The 20,130-nt window shown below is 32.0% G+C and overlaps 2 long non-coding RNA genes across 2 annotated transcripts; both read right to left on the bottom strand.

The window, feature by feature from the left end:
• Window positions 1-3,232: 3,232 nt before the first annotated feature.
• Window positions 3,233-6,384, bottom strand: LOC143062835 (uncharacterized). Its single transcript, XR_012974860.1, has 3 exons — window positions 6,160-6,384; window positions 5,783-5,855; window positions 3,233-3,565 (listed from the first exon to the last, which is right to left on the bottom strand). It is a non-coding gene; the product is annotated as an uncharacterized LOC143062835 (long non-coding RNA).
• Window positions 6,385-9,772: 3,388 nt separating this feature from the next.
• Window positions 9,773-12,956, bottom strand: LOC143062833 (uncharacterized). The gene is made up of 2 exons (XR_012974859.1): window positions 12,752-12,956; window positions 9,773-10,897 (listed from the first exon to the last, which is right to left on the bottom strand). It is a non-coding gene; the product is annotated as an uncharacterized LOC143062833 (long non-coding RNA).
• Window positions 12,957-20,130: the final 7,174 nt, after the last annotated feature.

The following is a 20,130-nucleotide window of genomic DNA, read 5'->3' as shown; positions in this document are numbered from 1 at the left end:
AAGGTCTTACTTTGCTGTACATTATTGCTGTTTACAGTTTCTATTCAAGATAATAACAAAAAACAGCAAAATTTCCTTGAAATTACCAATTCAGGGGCAGCAACCTAACAACCGCTTATCTGATTCATCTGAAAATTCCAGGCCAGATACATCTTAACCTGATCAACAATTTCACTACCTGTCAGATTTGCTAAAAATACATTGGTTTTTTAGTTATACGCCAAGAACTGCATTTTACCCCCATGTTCTATTTTTAGCCATGGCGGCCATCTTGATTGGTTGGCCGAGTTATCGGACACATTTTTAAAACTAAATACCCTAATGATGATTGTGGCCAAATTTGGTTAAATTTGGCCCAGTAGTTTCAAAGGAGAAGATTTTTGTAAAAGATTACTAAGATTTACGAAAAATGGTTAAAAATTTATTATAAAGGGCAATAACTCCTAAAGGGGTCAACTGGCTATTTAAGTCATTTGACTTATTTGTAAATCTTACTTTCTGAACATTATTGCTGTTTCAAGTTTACCTCTATCTATAATAATATTTAAGATAATAACCAAAAACAGCAAAATTCCTTAAAATTACCAATTCAGGTTCAGCAACCTAACAACGGGTAAAGTGTTGATAAAACAAATTAAATGTTGACTTTGTTCTTCTGATCCTTTCAAAGGCAGCACAATTAATCTCTGCCAATTACTATCTTTAGTATTAAAATGTATATTTAAATTGTGTAAAACAAGTTATTTATTGCTAATAAGTTCGTCTTAAAATATTCCAACTAGACAATATTTCTTGTCTATTATTAATTAACAATTTTATCTAATAGCATAATTAACTCTACAATTTACGATATATTAAAGTTGTTATCAGTTATATTTTAAAATTCCATTCACATTTTCGTTACTTTTTATCGGTGAATTTTATATTTTCAAACTGAGTACAACTTGTGTGAAAGTGTAAAGTGTAAACATACAAAACTAGATCTATATAACGAAATTATAATCATGAATTCACAATGTTTTTTATATTATTGAAAATTCAAATGTTCTTGCTATTGTAATTGAAGTTAGATGTCTCCGCCAAGCATACATAATGGACTGCATTTGATAAGATTTCTTATTTTTTAAAGTACTACTAACCAGAAACTTTCATATTCAAACGTTTCGGCTCAAACGATAAATACATTTAACGTTAAAGAACTTAAGAGGTAAAGTCTTTTTTTTCAATATAACCGAACGATTACAATATCAAATGTTCACTTTTAAACATGCATGTCAGGAACATCATCAATGATACGTGTTTAAAAACGTATCAACAATATAAGCTCATAACTTAGTGCGCTAGACACGCAGTTCGTTCGATTACAACTGATCAGTGGCACTCGATTCAAACCAGTTTATCCTCGAATAAAACCCAGTGTTGAAAAGACTTTTTATCCCTACGAATAAACGTAGAAGATATGTTCATTTTCCTGATCTTTAGTATATTGTTTAACATTTTCATAAAGCAGGAGGTTTTGCATAATATTAAACCAGATTCCATTTACCATTTATTTCATAAAAGTCCTGTACCAAAGTATGGAATATAGCAGTTACATTCAAATAGTTCGTTTCTATGTGTATTGGCATTTGTTTTTGTTGCACTTCGGTGTTCCTGTTGTTCTTTTGTTTGCCTCTTGAAATTGATGTGTTTCCTCGGTTTGTAACCAAGATTTGTTTTTTATCAATCGATTAATGACCTTTGAAAACCGGTAAACTTTTGTTGCGTTTGTTCCGCATATTTGAACTCCAATTATTCAAACGAAAAATGTTTAGCCAAACCATCAGACTGAGTTTTTGTACTTAATAATTATCTATTGGTAAAGCTCGACCGACCAAATTTAAATGTTTGAAAAGAATACACGGTTAAGTTTTAACACTGGTGATGTTTTTGCCTTTGAGAATATCACAAGCCCATGAAGTAGTCAGCACTTTTCTTTTGGCATGGAATATCACTGATTTAATCATTTTTGTAATATAACTATCATTTTTGTAAATTTACAGGTTGAAAATTGTTGAATTATACAAAACTTTAGGTTTGTTCTACCGACATATAGAAATGGAATGCATTTGCGGTTTTTGATCACAACTTTTTCGGGAATACAGTTTTAAATGCTCATCAAGTTTGTATTCATTTTGCCTTCGATCAAATGTTTTAATTTGAGCGCCATTTGTGTGACTAAACAAGACAACGTGTGCGTCTGTCATATCACATTATAAGCCTTGTACCTTGATAAGTTTAAATGATATTATTCCGTTTGCTTTTATATTTTGAGATGATGTATTGGACTAAACACACTAAAGTAAACCTTTTTCATCTAAGCAGTTGTCATATGAATTATAAACACGATATAGGTATTTTTACTAGCTATTGAAACAACAAAACAAGATTAAGGCAAATTCGTTTATTATAGGTATGAATGGAAGATATTCAATCAAAAAAGAAATCAATACTGGATTGAAGTACCATTTATATTATTTTTATTTGTAAACGGTCACACAAACAGCAAAGCTACTAAGAACAACATCTCAAAGAAAATAAATAAGTACGATATTGAATTTCATGCGCATGACAATTTCTCAAATTACATCCGACATGTACGCTCGATGCAAAACATATTGATGAAATAAAACATTTCAGGACCAGGGACTAAACATTACAGCAAACATTTGATCTCTAGTTATATTAAAAATAATAGAATTCTAAATTATTTTTTTTAATAATAACTTCTGGAAATTACAGATAAACCACCAGCTGCAGCTATTAACTGAGCAGTAGTATCAGATAGGATGTTTCCAATTGAAATATATATATATACTCTGAAATTTATCAAAAAACTATCCGAACGCCGAAAATATTTTATGAAAATATCTTCGTATAACTAACTAGACGCATGTATCTTCTTAAGGAATTCCTCCCCTCTTAGTTGGTATTATTCGTCCACAAAGAGCAGATCAAACATGAGTATATGATAAAGTAATAAGTCCAGGAAAAGACAGACAAGTTTGGAGTGATCTACAAATTGGGATCCAACAACTGGATCGATATTGAGTGAAATAAATTTTCCGACAATGTTAACATCTTCATCTATTCATGAATCATGAAAAACTATTCCAAAGTAACATTGCAACAGACAAATCAGAGAGATGACGAAACCGTATAACGTGTTTTGAAATATAAAACATCTACAATACAGGCTACATATCCCATTTAATACCAAATTTTTTATCTATACATTTTGTCACAATATCAACTATGATCTGTTCGTCTTTTGTTTCAGTTTCATTTCTAATGGTTACTGATTTATTTACAGGAACATACGGACAATTATGTTTCTTTCGGGAGTCACAGAAGAGTTCATACGACGTTCTGTTATTTCTACATATCATCAGTGTTGTTTCTTCGTCATATTTACTGAGTACGAGAGATACCGGATTATGAGTTTGTATCATAAATGTCATCATTGGGCCCCAAAGCGTATACGTAACTTGAAGTTCTGTATTTTTTACTTCTTTGCTAGAAAAATCTGAAGAGGACAAAGATAGAACATATTTATGGAAAAAAAATGATTTATTAACTGATAACACATATATTCCAGATAAAAGAGAATTGGCATGAAAGACCGGGGGTTGATATTTTCATTGTGCGGCAAAAAAGTTGCAGTTATTCGTCAGCAATTAATAAAGGATAAATATAGTGTCGTAGACGTAAACGTACAACCAAAGGAACTTGCTAACTCAGAATATTTGCGTGCAATTATTATTGCATGTGGAGCAGGATCTGCTTACCCTTCCGGAGCACCCTAGATCACCCGAAGTTTTTGGTGGGGTTCGTGTTACTTAATAGTCTTTAGTTTTATATGTTGTGTCTTGTTTATTATTATTTTTCTGTTTGTCTTTTTTCTTTTCTAGCAATGGCTTTGTTAGTTTATTTTCAATCTACGAGTTTCAATGGCCTTCTGTTATCTTTCGTCCCTCTTTTATTGCGAATTGTGAAAATTGGAAACAATTCGTAGATAAGATGTTGCAATTTAAGTAAATGAAGAACAAATAATTGTATCAAAGATTAAAATGCGAAATTACATTTTGACAATACCTATTACGTCACAATTTGTGCAAAAAATCAGTCTCTCTAATTCTGTCTAATTCTGTCTACATATTTATTTCGTCCCCGATCCAATATAATTTTTAAAAAAACGTGTTCGTAATTTGTCCTCCTCTACTTGCTACATTATATACATTACTGGAAATTTATTCTATTTAAAGTCACAGGATTAACCTTTTAATTTTTTGTCTTATGAAATGTTGGAATTTTAAAAATGATTTAAAAATAGATCTGGCCTTCATTGGTCTAAATCAACACTGAATTCATGCTTGGGTAAATAGTAAACTTTACCCTGTGTAACCATGGTTGATTTGTTAGGTGTAATTGGCTTTGAACTTGAATTCAGTAACTGCGAGGACACGTAAATCCGTGCTTTGTGTTTATCATGTTTATGGTAAAATTGATAAGTTAACAGTTCAAAAAACTTTGACATGGTTGAATACTTAATAGTTCACGTTAACCACAATAACTTAAACATTTCAGAATCCTGGTTTGCAATGCTCTTCAAAATTGTATACATAGATTTTGTCTTTTTTTTATTCGAACGTCACTCTTGAGTCTTTTGTAGACGAAACAAGCGTCTTAATTATAGTTTATAAATTCATCAATCTGATATCTTTGATATGTTTTATTGTTTCATTATACTAAAATGTAGAATGGAAATGGGGCATATGTCAAAGAGATAACAACCCGACCAAAGAGCAGAACAAAGCCGAGGGTCTCCTTCTAGTATATGGGTCTTCAACAAACAAAAAATTGTACTTCTTTAGTGAAAATGGATGTAATACTCAACTCCAAAACAAATAAATGAACTTAAATTAAATATCATACAATAACAACAAAGGCAAGAGACTCCAGGACCTGAATTTGGACAGGCGCAATAATGCGGCGGGATTAAACAAGTTTATTGAGTTAGTTTTTATGCATCACACCGAACTTTTGATTTATTTGACACCAACCGAATTTGTATCCAAATTTCTACCGCTTTAGATTTGAAACCATTAAATGTGGAAAATCGAAGGGAAATGACAAAATAACATGAAATTGGGCTATGTCGGCTACTTTTGTCTTTAGCAGCATGCAATGTAAAACTTTCAAAAATCCGAATGAAAATTAAACATCCTTTAAAAAACAGAATTGTTTCTTATTAAATTGCGACTTGGTGACCGCTACAATTTGAGTAAACATGGTAAATGAAGAATACAATAAGTGTATTAAAGTTAAAAATGCAAAATTAAATCATAATAAGTGCAAAAAATAAGACATCGAAAATTTCTGAAATTACAGGTTACAAAAATCAAGCTGTAGATTGAAGTTTTCATAAGAATGTGTTTTTGTTGCATTAGTTTTATTTTGAAAAAAAATCTTCTTAAATCGAATTTTAGGTTAAATCAAAGTGCGCCCTGTATATCTTATATTCCTTGTTAATATGATTTTACATAAAGTGGAAACAAAACCCATACAATCTGATAAAAAAGAAAGTTATAAAACTAGTAAAAATAATTAAATGTTTGTATTTTCTTTTCCAAATACTTTGTTTTACCATGTCATGTTTATGCATCGATAATAAGCGGTGTAGACAATATACAGATTTGGAAATGGTGTAGTCGAGCTTTAACTTTTTTTTTAAATCACATACCTTTTTCGTCGGTTTTATTTTCTTTCGAACAGTTAGCACAGTTTCCAGAAACAGAAGAATATTCTCGAGTTGGCTGTAATGTGAAAACTAACATACAATTAAACGGATAGAACCATAAACTAACCACGTTTTAAATAGCGTTGTCAAATTTCAATTTAGTGTAAATAATAATTATTGTTGATATACAGTACAAATGTGATATTATAAAATAATGATTTTCACGAATAAATTCATATAGATAAAAAGGGTCAAACAAAAAAGAATATTCTTATTCACCATGTTCACTTGAAGCAAATAAATATAACTATTGCTATAATCGTACAATTGAATTCAAAACCCAGGAATAAATTATCTGTATTGTAGTCAAATATATATACCTCAGAACGATTGGAATATATGATGATGAAGAAGATGCACAGAAATACTATAATTACGATAGTAGCAATTAACAAACAACATTTGTGGTCTTTGAATGCATTACTCTTCTTTCCATCAGATTCGGGTTTAATCATAGAATCATGTTTCTCATCTAAAATAGCATCTGTACTACTGTCAATTGGTATCAGTTCAACATGTTCAATTGAATCAATCGCTGATGTAAAACTCTCTATTGACGCTAAACTTGCAGACCTATTCATTTTTTCATTTTCTTTCAAATGTTGGATAATAGAGTTCCTGTCAACTGTATAAACAAAAAAATTCTGTTTATTGGGTTTTTTTCCGCCCTTGTGTCGATCCTCTCTCTAACAAATATTTCTCTTCGCGTCAGAGTTGAACTTTTTTTGTTATGTTTTTACGCTTTTTCCTTTAGTATTAAATATTTGCACTGCACTTTTCTGATTTTGCTCTATATCCCGTACGTAGTCTCTTCCTTTTCTGAACAAAAATCTATCTGTCTGTGTTTTTCAACAGTTTTGTTTCGTCCCTTAGCCAGTATAATTACAACACGTTTTCTTGTTTTGTCCCCCTAATTGCTAAAATACATGCAAAGCACATTCATTTACTGAAAAATATCTTTCTATTTTTAGTACCGGGATTAACCCTTCAATTTTTGTCTGATGAAATGTTGGGACTTTAAAAGTAGATTTAAAAATAAGCTGACCCATTGATCTAAATTAACACTACCTGTAACAGTTATATGCTTAAGTACATATTAAATTTGGGAGAACATTTATGTGTTAGGTGTAATTGACTTTGAACTAGATTTCAGTTACTGCGATGACTCTTATATCGTTTTCATTTTGTTTTGTTTACTGTCATATCCATAAGTAAAGTGTTTACCCGACTTTAAATTGTTTGAATGCTTAGGATTTTCTTTCCCAGGAATAGAATACTTCAGTTATATTTAGCTAAACATTTCGAAATCGTTAGAATGCAATGCTCCTTACTTTCGTATTTAATGAATCTGGTTTCCATGATGGGCTGTATTGTTTTTATGTTAGTTATTTGTGTTCTTTTGACCGATTTATTGAACTTGGCCATTTGCAACTGATATATTTTTATAAGTTGCTCTTATTTTGTTTTTGAACACCTCGCCCAAACTTATGTGAAGGGTTAATCGCCCATAACATGGTACACCCCACTACAATTCCTTATTTCTCTTTCCCAAGTCAGGAGCATGTAAATTATTGTTTGTAGTTCATGAATATAGTTATCAAAGGTACCAGGATTATAATTTAGTACGCCAGACGCGCGTTTCGTCTACATAAGACTCATCAGTGACGCTCAAATCAAAATATTTATTAAGCTAAACAATTAAAAGTTGAGGAGCATATGAATGTCTGTCTTTTTTGGTGTCTTTATTATGAATTTCTTTAAATTAGGCAAATTGTTTTCTCGATTGAATTGTTTCACATTTTAAATGTTACGGTCGTTTATAGTTATATGGAACGGATTTTACACATTGGTGACCTTACATTTATTTGTTCTGTATTCCCATCCTGTAATGTTGTCATGTTAGCGGTTTTTTACCATTGTCAGGCGCGTAGGTTTGGCTAGCAATTAAACAAGGATCAATCCTACAATTTTTTCTTTCTTAAAATGTCCTGTGCCTAGTCAGGAATATGGCAGTTGTTATCTTATAGTTCGTTTCTATGTATGTTGCATTGTCGTTTGTTTTTGTTACACTTCAGTGTTCTATTGTTTCGTTGTTTTTTGTTGCACTTCAGTGTTCTATTGTTTCGTTGTTTTTTGTTGCACTTCAGTGTTCTATTGTTTCGTTGTTTTTTGTTGCACTTCAGTGTTCTATTGTTTTGTTGTTTTTTGTTGCACTTCAGTGTTCTATTGTTTCGTTGTTTTTTGTTGCACTTCAGTGTTCTATTGTTTCGTTGTTTTCCTGTTTCCCTCGGTTTTAGTTTGTAGACCAGATTTGTTTTATCTCAATCGATTTATGACTTTTGAATAGCGATATACTACTGTTGCCTTTATCAGTAATTGTTTTCATCATGCCCATTTAAACTCTGGTGGATAGTTATCTCATTGGCAGTAAACCCACACCTCCTTATTTTTTATAATGATAACTTGGTTCGTCTTGTCAGTTTTGAATGCTCCCTTGGTATATTCTGTTTCTTTTTTCCTTATAAAAACTGCTTAAATTATGATTATGTGTGTAGAGTAATTATATGGTTCAATTTTATATCTTATAGTGAACACCTGATTACACGACTATGCAAATATGTTTTGATCTTTTCTAGATCTGATGTCGATTTGTATTTTCATCATACTACACACTCCTAGTACTGAGGGGACTAGTTTAAATTTGTTCTTGTCTGGTCTGTCTTTCATTCTTTCTTAAAAGAGAGGCAAAAGATACTAGAGGGACATTCAAACTCATAAGTCAAAATTAGCTGACAACGCAATGGCTCAAAAAGAAAAAAGACAATCAATAGTACACAAAACAACAGGGAAAAATAAAGACTATGCAACACGAACCCCACCATGAGCGTTGGTTACATTGTAGTGTTGTGTCGTTGTTCTCCTCTTATATTTATGCGTTTCCCTCAGTTTTAGTTTGTTACCCCGATTTTGTTTTTTGTCCATGGATTTATGAGTTTGAACAGCGGTATAATACTGTTGCCTTTATATATGGCAGTTGTATTCAAATAGTTCGTTTCTATGTGTGTTGGCATTTGTTTTTGTTGCACTTCGGTGTTCCTGTTGTTCTTTTGTTTGCCTCTTGAAATTGATGTGTTTCCTCGGTTTGTAACCAAGATTTGTTTTTTATCAATCGATTAATGACCTTTGAAAACCGGTAAACTTTTGTTGCGTTTGTTCCGCATATTTGAACTCCAATTATTCAAACGAAAAATGTGTAGCTAAACCATCAGTTTTTGAACTTAATAATTATCTATTGGTAAAGCTCGACCGACCAAATGTAAATGTTTGAAAAGAATACACGGTTGAGTTTTAACACTGGTGATGTTTTTGCCTATGAAAAAATCACAAGCCCATGAAGTAGTCAGCACTTTTCTGTTGACATGGAATGTCACTGATTTAATCCTTTTTGTAATGTTACTATCATTTTTGTAAATTTACAGGTTGAAAAATGTAAATTATACAAAACTTTAGGTTTGTTCTACCGACATATAGAAATGGAATGCATTTGCGGTTTTTGATCACAACTTTTTCGGGAATACTGTTTTAAATGCTATTCAAGTTTGTATTCATTTTGCCTTCGATCAAATGTTTTGATTCGAGCGCCATGTGTGTGGCTAAACAAGACAACGTGTGCGTCTGTCATATCATATTAAAAGCCTTGTACCTTGATAAGTTTAAATGATATTATTCCGTTTGCTTTTATATTTTGAGATGATGTATTGGACTAAACACACTAAAGTAAACCTTTTTTATCTAAGCAGTTGTCATATGAATTATAAACACGATATAGGTAATTTTTACTAGCTATTGAAACAGCAAAACAAAATTAAGGCAAATACGTTTAGTATAGGTATGAATGGAAGATATTCAATCAAAAAAGAAAGCAATACTGGATTGAAGTACCATTTATATTATTTTTATTTGTAAACGGTCACACAAACAGCAAAGCTACTAAGAACAACATCTCAAAGAAAATAAATAAGTACGATATTGAATTTCATGCGCATGACAATTTCTCAAATAACCTCCGACATGTACGCTCGATGCAAAACATATTGGTGAAATAAAACATTTCAGGACCAGGGACTAAACATTAATTTACAGCAAACATTTGATCTCTAGTTATATTGAAAATAATAGAATTCTAAATTAAAATTTTTAATAATAACTTAGAATTTTCACACTGTGTCGACGAAGACACTGGATACTAGCTGTCAAATTGATATCATCTGGAAATTACAGATATACCATCAGCTGCAGCTATCAACTGAGCAGTAGTATCTGATAGGATGTTTCCAATTGAAAAATATATATATACTCCGAAATTAAATCAAAAACTATCCGAACGCCGAAAATATTTTATGAAAATATCTTCGTATAACTAACTAGAAGCATGTATCTTCTTAATGAATTCCTCCCCTCTTAGTTGGTATTATTCGTCCACAAGAGGAGATCAAACATGATTATATGATAAAGTAATAAGTCCAGGTAAAGACAGACAAGTTTGGAGTGATCTACAAATTGGGATCCATCAACTAGTTCGATACTGAGTGAAATAAATTTTCCGACAATGTTGAGATCTTCATCTATTAATGAATCATTAAAAACTATTCCAAAATAACATTGCAACAGTCAAATCAGAGAGATGACGAAACCGTATAACGTTTTTGGAAATATAAAACATATACAATACAGGCTACATATCCCATTTGATACCAACTTTTTGATCTATACATTCTGTCACAATATCAACTATGATCTGTTCGTCTTTTGTTTCAGTTTCATTTCTGATGGTTACTGATTTATTTACAGGAACATACGGACAACTATGTTTCGTTCGGGAGTCACAGAAGAGTTCATACCACGTTCTGTTATTTCTACATATCATCAGTGTTGTTTCTTCGTCATATGGACGGAGTACGAGAGATACCGGTCTATGGGTTTGTATAATAAATGTCGTCTTTGTGCCCCAATGCGTATATTGAAGTTCTGTATTTTTTACTTCTTTGCTAGGAAAATCTGATGAGAACAAAGATAGAACATATTTATGGAGAAAAAAAATGATTTATTAACTAACAACACATATATTCCAGATAAAAGTGAATTGGCATGGAAGACCTTGAGTTGATAATTTCATTGTGCGACAAACAGTTGCATTTATCCAAAAGCATCAGCAACTAATAAAGGATAAAATATTCTATCAATCAATATATTGTCGTAGAAAAATTTAGAATTTTTGTGTGCAATTATGTGATTATTATTGCGGATTTTAAAAATTGGACAAAATTCCGAGATGAGTCACAAATTGTGCAAAAAAAAATCAATCTGTCTGTTTTTGTCTACATTTTTATTTCGTTCCTAAGCCAATATAATTTTTTTTTTTAAACACGTATTCGTAGTTTGTCCTTCTAAATGCTACATGAAATACCTTTTAGTCTTCTGGAAATTTATTCTATTTTTAGTGACAGGATTAATCTTTTTATTTTTAAACTTTAAAAAAAGATTTAAAAATAAAATGAACATTCATTGGTCTCAATAAGGTAAATTATAAACTTTAGCCTGTGTAAGCATGGTTGATTTATTAAGTAAATTTGCCTTTGAACATGATTTCAGTAACTGCGAGGACACTGATATCGGTGTGTGTGCTTATGGTAATATTAATTAATAAGTTAACTGTTTACAAAACTTTGAATTATTTAAACGCTTAAGATCGATTTCCTACCCCAGAAATAGATCACCGTTGTGACAAATTAGTTAAATACTTCGGAATCCTGATTTTCAATGCCGTTTGAGGTCGTACAAGATATGGTCTTTTAACATTCTTTTTATTCGAGCGTCACTGAGACGTCTTTTGCAGACGAAACGAGCGTTTTCTGTACAAATTCGTCAATCATATATCTTTGATAGGTTTTATTGTTTGAAAACCCGACCAAAGAGCAGAAAACAGGCGAAGGCCACCAATGGGTCTTCAACACAACGAGTAATCCCGCATCTGGAGTCGGGCCTCAGCTTGCCAGTAAACAAAAATGTGTACTAGTTCTGTGAAAATGAACATAATACTTAACTTAAAAACATAAGAATTAACTTAAATTAAAAATCATACAAAAATAACAAAGGCCACAGGCTCGATCCTGACTTGCGCAGGCGCAAAAATGATGCGGGGTTAAACATGTTTAGAGTGTTAGTTTTTGTGCATTGGACCGATCTATTGATTTATTTGACACCAACACAATGTGTTTCTAAATTTCTACAGCTTTAAGCTTTAAAATCATTAAATGTAAAAAAATCATAAAGAAATACTAACAAATTAACATGAAATTGAGCGATTGTATGCTTCTTTTACAGCATGCAACGTAAACCTTTCATAAATCAGAATGAAAACCATACATTCAATATTACTTTAAAAACAGAATTGCTACTTGTTAAATTGCGACTATTTGACCGCTTTATCGTAAATGGAAACATAAAAAAAAAGGTAGTGGAAATTCAGAATTTTTGCGTGCAATCATTATTGCGGTTTTTGAAGATTGAACAAAATTCCGTTTCAATTTGAGTAAATAAAGAATACAAATAAGTGTATCAAAGTTTAAACTGAAAAAATACATTTTGACAATTCCAATTCTGTCACAATTTGTGCAAAAATAAAACATCGCAAAAATTTCTGAATATACAGTCAAAAAAAATTTAATACAGCTATAGCTAGACGTTTTCATAAGAATGCGCTTAAATTGCATTAGATAAAACGTTTGTATTTTTTTTTTTCTAAATATTTTGTTTAACCATATCATGTTTTATGTCATGCATACGCATCAAAAACGGTGTAGACTTAGTTCTCAAATGTTGCAGTCGAGATGTTAGTTTTAAATCACATACCTTTTTCCTCGGTTTTATTTTCTTTTGTACAGTTAGCGCAAATTCCAGAAAAAGAAGAATATTCAGTTGGCTGTAATGCAAAAATTAATATCTCATTAAACGGATAGAATCATACTTTAACCACGTTTCAAATACCGTTGTCAAATTTCAATTTAGTGCAAATAATGAATATTGTAGATTACAGTACAAATATTAAATTGCAAAATTATAATTTTCATTGGCAAAAAGTATTTAATAAAACAAAGAAATGTCATTACTTACTGGAAACAAACAAACATAACTATTCCGTTAATAGGATAATCTAGTTAAAAACACAATTATAACAAGCCAACTATATTGTAATAAGATATATTTACCTGACAGTGATTGTAATATATGATGATGAAGATACTTATAATCACTATCAATACGATAGCTGCACTTAAAAAACAATATTTGTGGTCTTTGAGAATATTCTTTCCTTCAGATTTTGAGTTAATCTCATCTAAAAGACGTCGATCAGTTTCATCTTTGCTTCTGTCAATTGTGTTAAGTTCAGTTGCTGATTCATACAGGCTGCCTATTGTCGTTTCACTTGAAGACCTGCTCATTATTTCGTTTGCATCAAATATTGACATGTTACAGTCCTGTCAACTTTTTTTATTTCGATCCTAAACAGTTTCAAATTTTTAGAAAAAACTGTTCTGTAGGTTTTTTTTGCCCTTGTGTCCTCTCTAACAAATATTTTTCTCTTCGCTTCAGAGTGGACCTTTTCTGTTTCTACGCTTATTCCATTAGTATCTAATATTTGCACTTTATCGTCTTTTCCGATGTAACAGTTACTCTATATTTCGTCCCTAGTCTATTTCTTTAATATCTGTAAAATACTCAATCCGTCTGTTTTGTTTACGATTTTATAACGTCCCTACACCAGTATAATCAAAACACGTATTGATATTATTATTTCGTCATTTCAAATGCTACATGCAATACCCACAAGTTTACTGGGAAAATTCTCTTCTATTTTTAGTCACGGGTAAACCTTTAATTTTTGTGTGATGAAATGTTGGAACTTTAAAAAAAAAATTAAAAATAACTGACCAATCGTTGATCTAAATTAACGCTACCTGTATATTTTGTATGCTTTGGTAAATATTAAATTTGATCCTGGGAGAACATGTTTTCTTTATTAGGTGTAATTGACTTTGAACTAGATTTCAGCAACTGCGAGGGCTCTTAGATATGGTCATATATTTTTGTCTATGGTAATATTGATAATTTAGTGTTTACCACACTTTGAATTGTTTGGATGATAAGGAATGTCTTCCTCAGGAATAGGTTACCTAAGTTATATTTAGCTAAACTTTTCGGAATCTTTGGTCGTCAATGCTCTTTACCTCCGTGATTTATATGACATTTTAAATTATTTTTTCGAGCGTCATTGAGACGTTTCTTTTTAGACGAAACACGCGTTTGTTACAAAATAATATAACTGGTATCTTTGGTTGGCTTTTTTCCTAATTTTTTTTTTGATGGGCTTTATTGTTTTTATCTTATTGTTTTTTGATTGGGTTTTTTGTTTATACCCTAATTGTTTTGATTCTTTGGACCGACCTATTTTGCAACTGATTTTTACATTTTGCTCTTATTTTGTTCTGTTCTACCACTGACTCAAATTATGTGGAGGGTTAAGCGCTCATAACATGTCTAATCCCGCCACATTCTTTATTTTTCTGCCCTGAGTCCAATTTGGTTAACTTGTAATTGCTTTAAGTTAGTCAACTAGTTTTCTCGATTGAATTGTTTCACATTTTTAAAAATTTTAATTCATTGTTTTCTAAGTCATTAATTCTATTGATTGTGTCAAACCAAAAATAGAATAACAAAAATAAAAAAAACTACAAGGAAAACTCAAAACGTTAAGTCCATTATCAATGGCAAAATTATAAGCTCAAACTCACCACACGAATGGAAAACAAATGTCATATCTTGACTTGGTAAACTATCCACAAAAGACCAAAATGACACAGACATTAACAACTATAGGTCACCGTACGGCCTTCAACAATGAGCAAATCCCATACCGATAGTCAGCTATAAAAGGGCCCGATAAGACAATGTAAAACAATTCAAACGAGAAAACTAACGGCCTTATTTATGTAAAAAAAATGAACGAAAAACAAACATGTAACACATAAACAAACGACAACCACTGAATTACAGGCTCCTGACTAGGGACAGGCACATACATAAATAATGTAGCGGGGTTTAACATGTTAGCGGGATCCCAACCCTCCCCCTAACCTGGGACAGTGGTATAACAGTACAACATAAGAACGAACTATAAAATTTCAGTTGAAAAAGGCTTAACTCATCAGATGGACAAAAATACAAGTGGACGTGGGATCCATTCTATATAAAAAAAAATTAGTGGATTATACCTGATTTTATAGCTAGCTCAACCTCGCACATTTATGATAGAATTCAATGATATTAACTAAAATGTGTGAGCAAAATGGAACAGACATTATAGGTAAAAATGTCAAATATTTCGGTACAGCAGTCACTATTGGGTTATAATCTTAATCACTATATCCACAAACTATTTCAACAAAGAAAATCAAAATGGAATATAGACATTCTATAAAAAAGCTCATAAAAGCAACTAGAGGCTCTAAAGAGCCTGTGTCGCTCACCATGGTATATATGAATATTAAACAAAAGAAGCAGATAGATTCATGACAAAATTGTGTTTTGGTGATGGTGATGTGTTTGTACATCTTACTTTACTAAACATTCTTGCTGCTTACAATTATCTCTATCTATAATGAACTTGACCCAGTAGTTTCAGTGGAAAATGTTAGTAAAAATTTACAAATTTTATGAAAATTAGCTGTGGCGGCCATCTTGGTTGGATGGCCTGGTCACCGTACACATTTTTTAAACTAAATACCCCAAAAATGATTGTGGCCAAGTTTGGATTATTTAACCCAGTAGTTTCAGAGGAGAAGATTTTTTGTAAAAGATTACTAAGATTTACGAAAAATGGTTAAAAATTGACTATAAAGGGCAATAACTCCTAAAGGGGTCAACTGACCATTTCGGTCATGTTGACTTATTTGTAAATCTTACTTCACTGAACATTATTGCTGTTTACAGTTTATCTTTATCTATAATAGTATTCAAGATAATAACCAAAAACAGCAAAATTTCCTTAAACTTACCAATTTAGGGGCAGCAACTAAACAACGGGTTGTCCGATTCATCTGAAAATTTAAGGGCAGATAGATCTTGACCTGATAAACAATTTTACCCCAGTCAGATTTGCTCTAAATGCTTTGGTTTTTGAGTTATAAGCCAAAAACTGCATTTTACCCTTATGTTCTATTTTAGCCATGGCGGCCATCTTGGTTGGTTGACCAGGTCACCGGACACATTTTTTAAACAAGATACCCCAATGATGATTGTGGCCAAGTTTGGATTAATTTGGCCCAGTAGTTTCAGAGGAGAAGATTTTTGTAAAAGATTACTAAGATTTACAAAAAATGGTTAAAAATTGACTATAAAGGGCAATAACTCCTAAAGGGGTCAACTGACCATTTTGGTCATGTTGACTTATTTGTAAATCTTACTTTGCTGAACATTATTGCTGTTTACAGTTCATCTCTATCTATAATAATATTCAAGATAATAAACCAAAACAGTAAAATTTCCATAAAATTACCAATTCAGAGGCAGCAACCCAACAACGGGTTGTCCGATACATCTGAAAATTTCAGGGCAGATAGATCTTGACCTGATCAACAATTTTACCCCTGTCAGATTTGCTCTAAATGCTTTGGCTTTTGAGTTATAAGCCAAAAACTGCATTTTACCCCTATGTTCTATTTTTAGCCATGGCGGCCATCTTGGTTGGTTGACCGGGTCACCGGACACATTTTTTAAACTAGATACCCCAATGATGATTGTGGTCAAGTTTGGTAAAATTTGGCCTGGTAGTTTCAGAGGAGAAGATTTTTGTAAAAGTTAACGACGACGGACGACGACGGACGACGGACACCGACGGACGACGGACGACGGACACCGATGGACGACGGACGACGGACACCGACGGACGCCGGACGCAATTAAAGTGATGGGAAAAGCTCACTTGGCCCTTCGGGCCAGGTGAGCTAAAAATGAAAAAAGGACAAAATAATCCCGATAGTGACATTTATTCTGAGTTTGGAAGCATGCAGGACACGCTTATCCTGTCGACGCTCTCGATTTAATTCAAATTGGAAACGTCATTTTTTTGCGTGTTTCCTTCATTAATATCTTTTTAGTAAATTTAGGTGTTAGATGAACTTCCGAAAACTACTTTTCTCATTTCTTTTCGTAAAAAAACGTGTAGTTTACATCCCACAGATTTAGTGTAAAGACGTCATGAACAGTCAGAGGACCACATGCATGACTTTCTACAATTCAAAAAATATAAATGAACAGTATCGACCAGATGTATGATTATGAGAATTAATAACAGTTAATTTATAGCAATGTATATCAGCATATGTTTTATAAAAAAAAAATAAACAAATAAATGTTCGTTTAACCTAATGGAATATAAATATTGAATAGTGAATATTCTTAAAGACCCCTCAACACCTTTACAAATATCTATATTATCAGAATGGTATTCATCCCTTTGAATTGCTGCTGGTTTGACTTTACTCTTCATGCTTTTTGGTTATAATTGTTCAACTTTTTTTTTTGTGTGTTTCCTTCATTAATATCTTTTTTGTAAATTTAGGTGTTAGGTGAACTTCCGAAAACTACTTTTCTCATTTCTTTTCGTAAAAAAACGTGTAGTTTACATCCCACAGATTTAGTGTAAAGACGTCATGAACAGTCAGAGGACCACATGCATGACTTTCTACAATTCAAAAAATATAAATGAACAGTATCGACCAGATGTATGATTATGAGAATTAATAACAGTTAATTTATAGCAATGTATATCAGCATATGTTTTATAAAAAAAAAATAAACAAATAAATGTTCGTTTAACCTAATGGAATATAAATATTGAATAGTGAATATTCTTAAAGACCCCTCAACACCTTTACAAATATCTATATTATCAGAATGGTATTCATCCCTTTGAATTGCTGCTGGTTTGACTTTACTCTTCATGCTTTTTGGTTATAATTGTTCAACTTTTTTTTTTGTGTGTTTCCTTCATTAATATCTTTTTTGTAAATTTAGGTGTTAGGTGAACTTCCGAAAACTACTTTTCTCATTTCTTTTCGTAAAAAAACGTGTAGTTTACATCCCACAGATTTAGTGTAAAGACGTCATGAACAGTCAGAGGACCACATGCATGACTTTCTACAATTCAAAAAATATAAATGAACAGTATCGACCAGATGTATGATTACGAGAATTAATAACAGTTAATTTATAGCAATGTATATCAGGATATGTTTTATAAAAAAAAATAAACAAATAAATGTTCGTTTAACCTAATGGAATATAAATATTGAATAGTGAATATTTTTAAAGACCCCTCAACACCTTTACAAATATCTATATTATCAGAATGGTATTCATCCCTTTGAATTGCTGCTGGTTTGACTTTACTCTTCATGCTTTTTGGTTATAATTGTTCAACGTTTGCAGTAAGTTTCGAACTTCAAAAAATCACGTGTTAATTTGACTTAACCATAACCAAAGAGAAGTGATTTGTTGAAATGCTTATCTTGAGCAGTGAATTGGCTAATCTTATTAATACAATATGGTGAATAAAACATTCTTTATAGAAGTTTGCACAGAAGGGTATTCATATGGGTCTCATTCGCAGCATGAAGATCACAATCTACGAATTTTCTTGGTAGTATAATGACTTTTAGCAACCTCACCATTAATTGATGATAATAATAAACACAATGATAAAAGATATATCATGGTTGATCCTATTATACAGTATGTGTTGTGATCATCCGCGTTACGCAGTGATATGGCCTTTGGAAGTCTCACGTTATCAAGATTCCAACATACTTGATATTTTTCTATGTGCATAAAGGGGTTTAAAATCCAAATGCTATATCCTATACTATATAAGAGACTGTTGTCTTACATTTAAGTATAGAACTTTCTCTATTGCTTCTGATGTCATTTCATTTAAGATAAAAAAAAAAAACGTCATTACTAAAAAGAGAGCAAATGTTTTGAAAATTTGGTTTAAGGATGACAAATCAAATACTAGTATAGGTAAGTATAGGTATTGTTTTTTTGTCAAACCGTTATCTCGCTACGATTTTTAGAAATTTATAATGACAGGATTACTCTCTCTTGATTTCAAGAACACTGAATCTAAGGTCAAAGTCATAGTTATATTAAAACAATTATTGTTAGGAAAATAACTTGTCTCATATCGCATCTAGACATGTAGAAACGTTAACATCCTAAAGTTAAATAGAAAACAGAATACCAGTAATATGTTAACCTATTGCTTAATCATGTTGCCCCATGGTGGAGTATAGGCCACTAACGATATTTCTCCACCTTCTTCTGTATTTTGATAGCCTCTCCAGATCATGTCATTTATACCCTCCTTTCTCCATCTCGGCTGCAGCGTTCCTTCTCCACGTGCATCTTGGTCTGCCTCTGCCATGCTTCCCTTGTGGGTTCCACTGTAAGGCTCTTATATAAATCTTTGGCTTCCTCAGTGTGTGTCCTATCTATCGCCACTTTCTATCTTTCAATTCTTCATCAACTGCGGATTGGTTGGTCTTTTCCTTCAAATCTTGGTTGGATATCTTCTCAGGTCATCTGATGTTAAGGATGCGTCTGAGACAGTTGTTGATAAGAAACTTTAAGCTTTTGAAGCAGTTTACTTTTGTTGTTTTTAAGTCTCAGCTCCATATAAGAGTATGGTTTTGACATTGGAATTGAACAAGCGTATTTTGGTTTTGCATGTGATGTTTCTTGCTTTCCAAATTGATCCCATCATATTAAATGCAGATCTAGCTTTGCCAATTCTGATTTTTATATCTATATCTTAACCTCTGAGATTATCCACTACGCTTCCAAGGAATGTAAAGTGTTCCACTTCTTCTAAAGCTCGAGTGTTAATCAGCAGGCTTGCTAGGGACTTGGTGTTTGACTTTAAACTTTGGTCTTATTGTGGTTGGTGTTTCTGCTGCTCTCTTTTCAACCTGCGCTAGTTTATCCTGTATGTGTTGGTGGCTGTGGGATAGGCAAAGTCTAGGTGAACATGGTCCATTGGATACCGTTTCTCCTGCCGTCTGTGGCTTGCTTCGTGATCAGTCACATATAAGCTATTAATTGCTCTTTCTACGTTGGTAAGGAATATTTGGTATGCATAAATTTATAAAAATATAAATCATGCTTTTAAACAA

The sequence above is a fragment of the Mytilus galloprovincialis genome, chromosome 2 (genome assembly GCF_965363235.1).
Source record: "Mytilus galloprovincialis chromosome 2, xbMytGall1.hap1.1, whole genome shotgun sequence".
Classification (NCBI taxonomy): domain Eukaryota; kingdom Metazoa; phylum Mollusca; class Bivalvia; order Mytilida; family Mytilidae; genus Mytilus; species Mytilus galloprovincialis.
The sequence above is the reverse complement of the archived record's forward strand: the minus strand, read 5'-3'. Positions and strand labels throughout refer to the sequence as shown.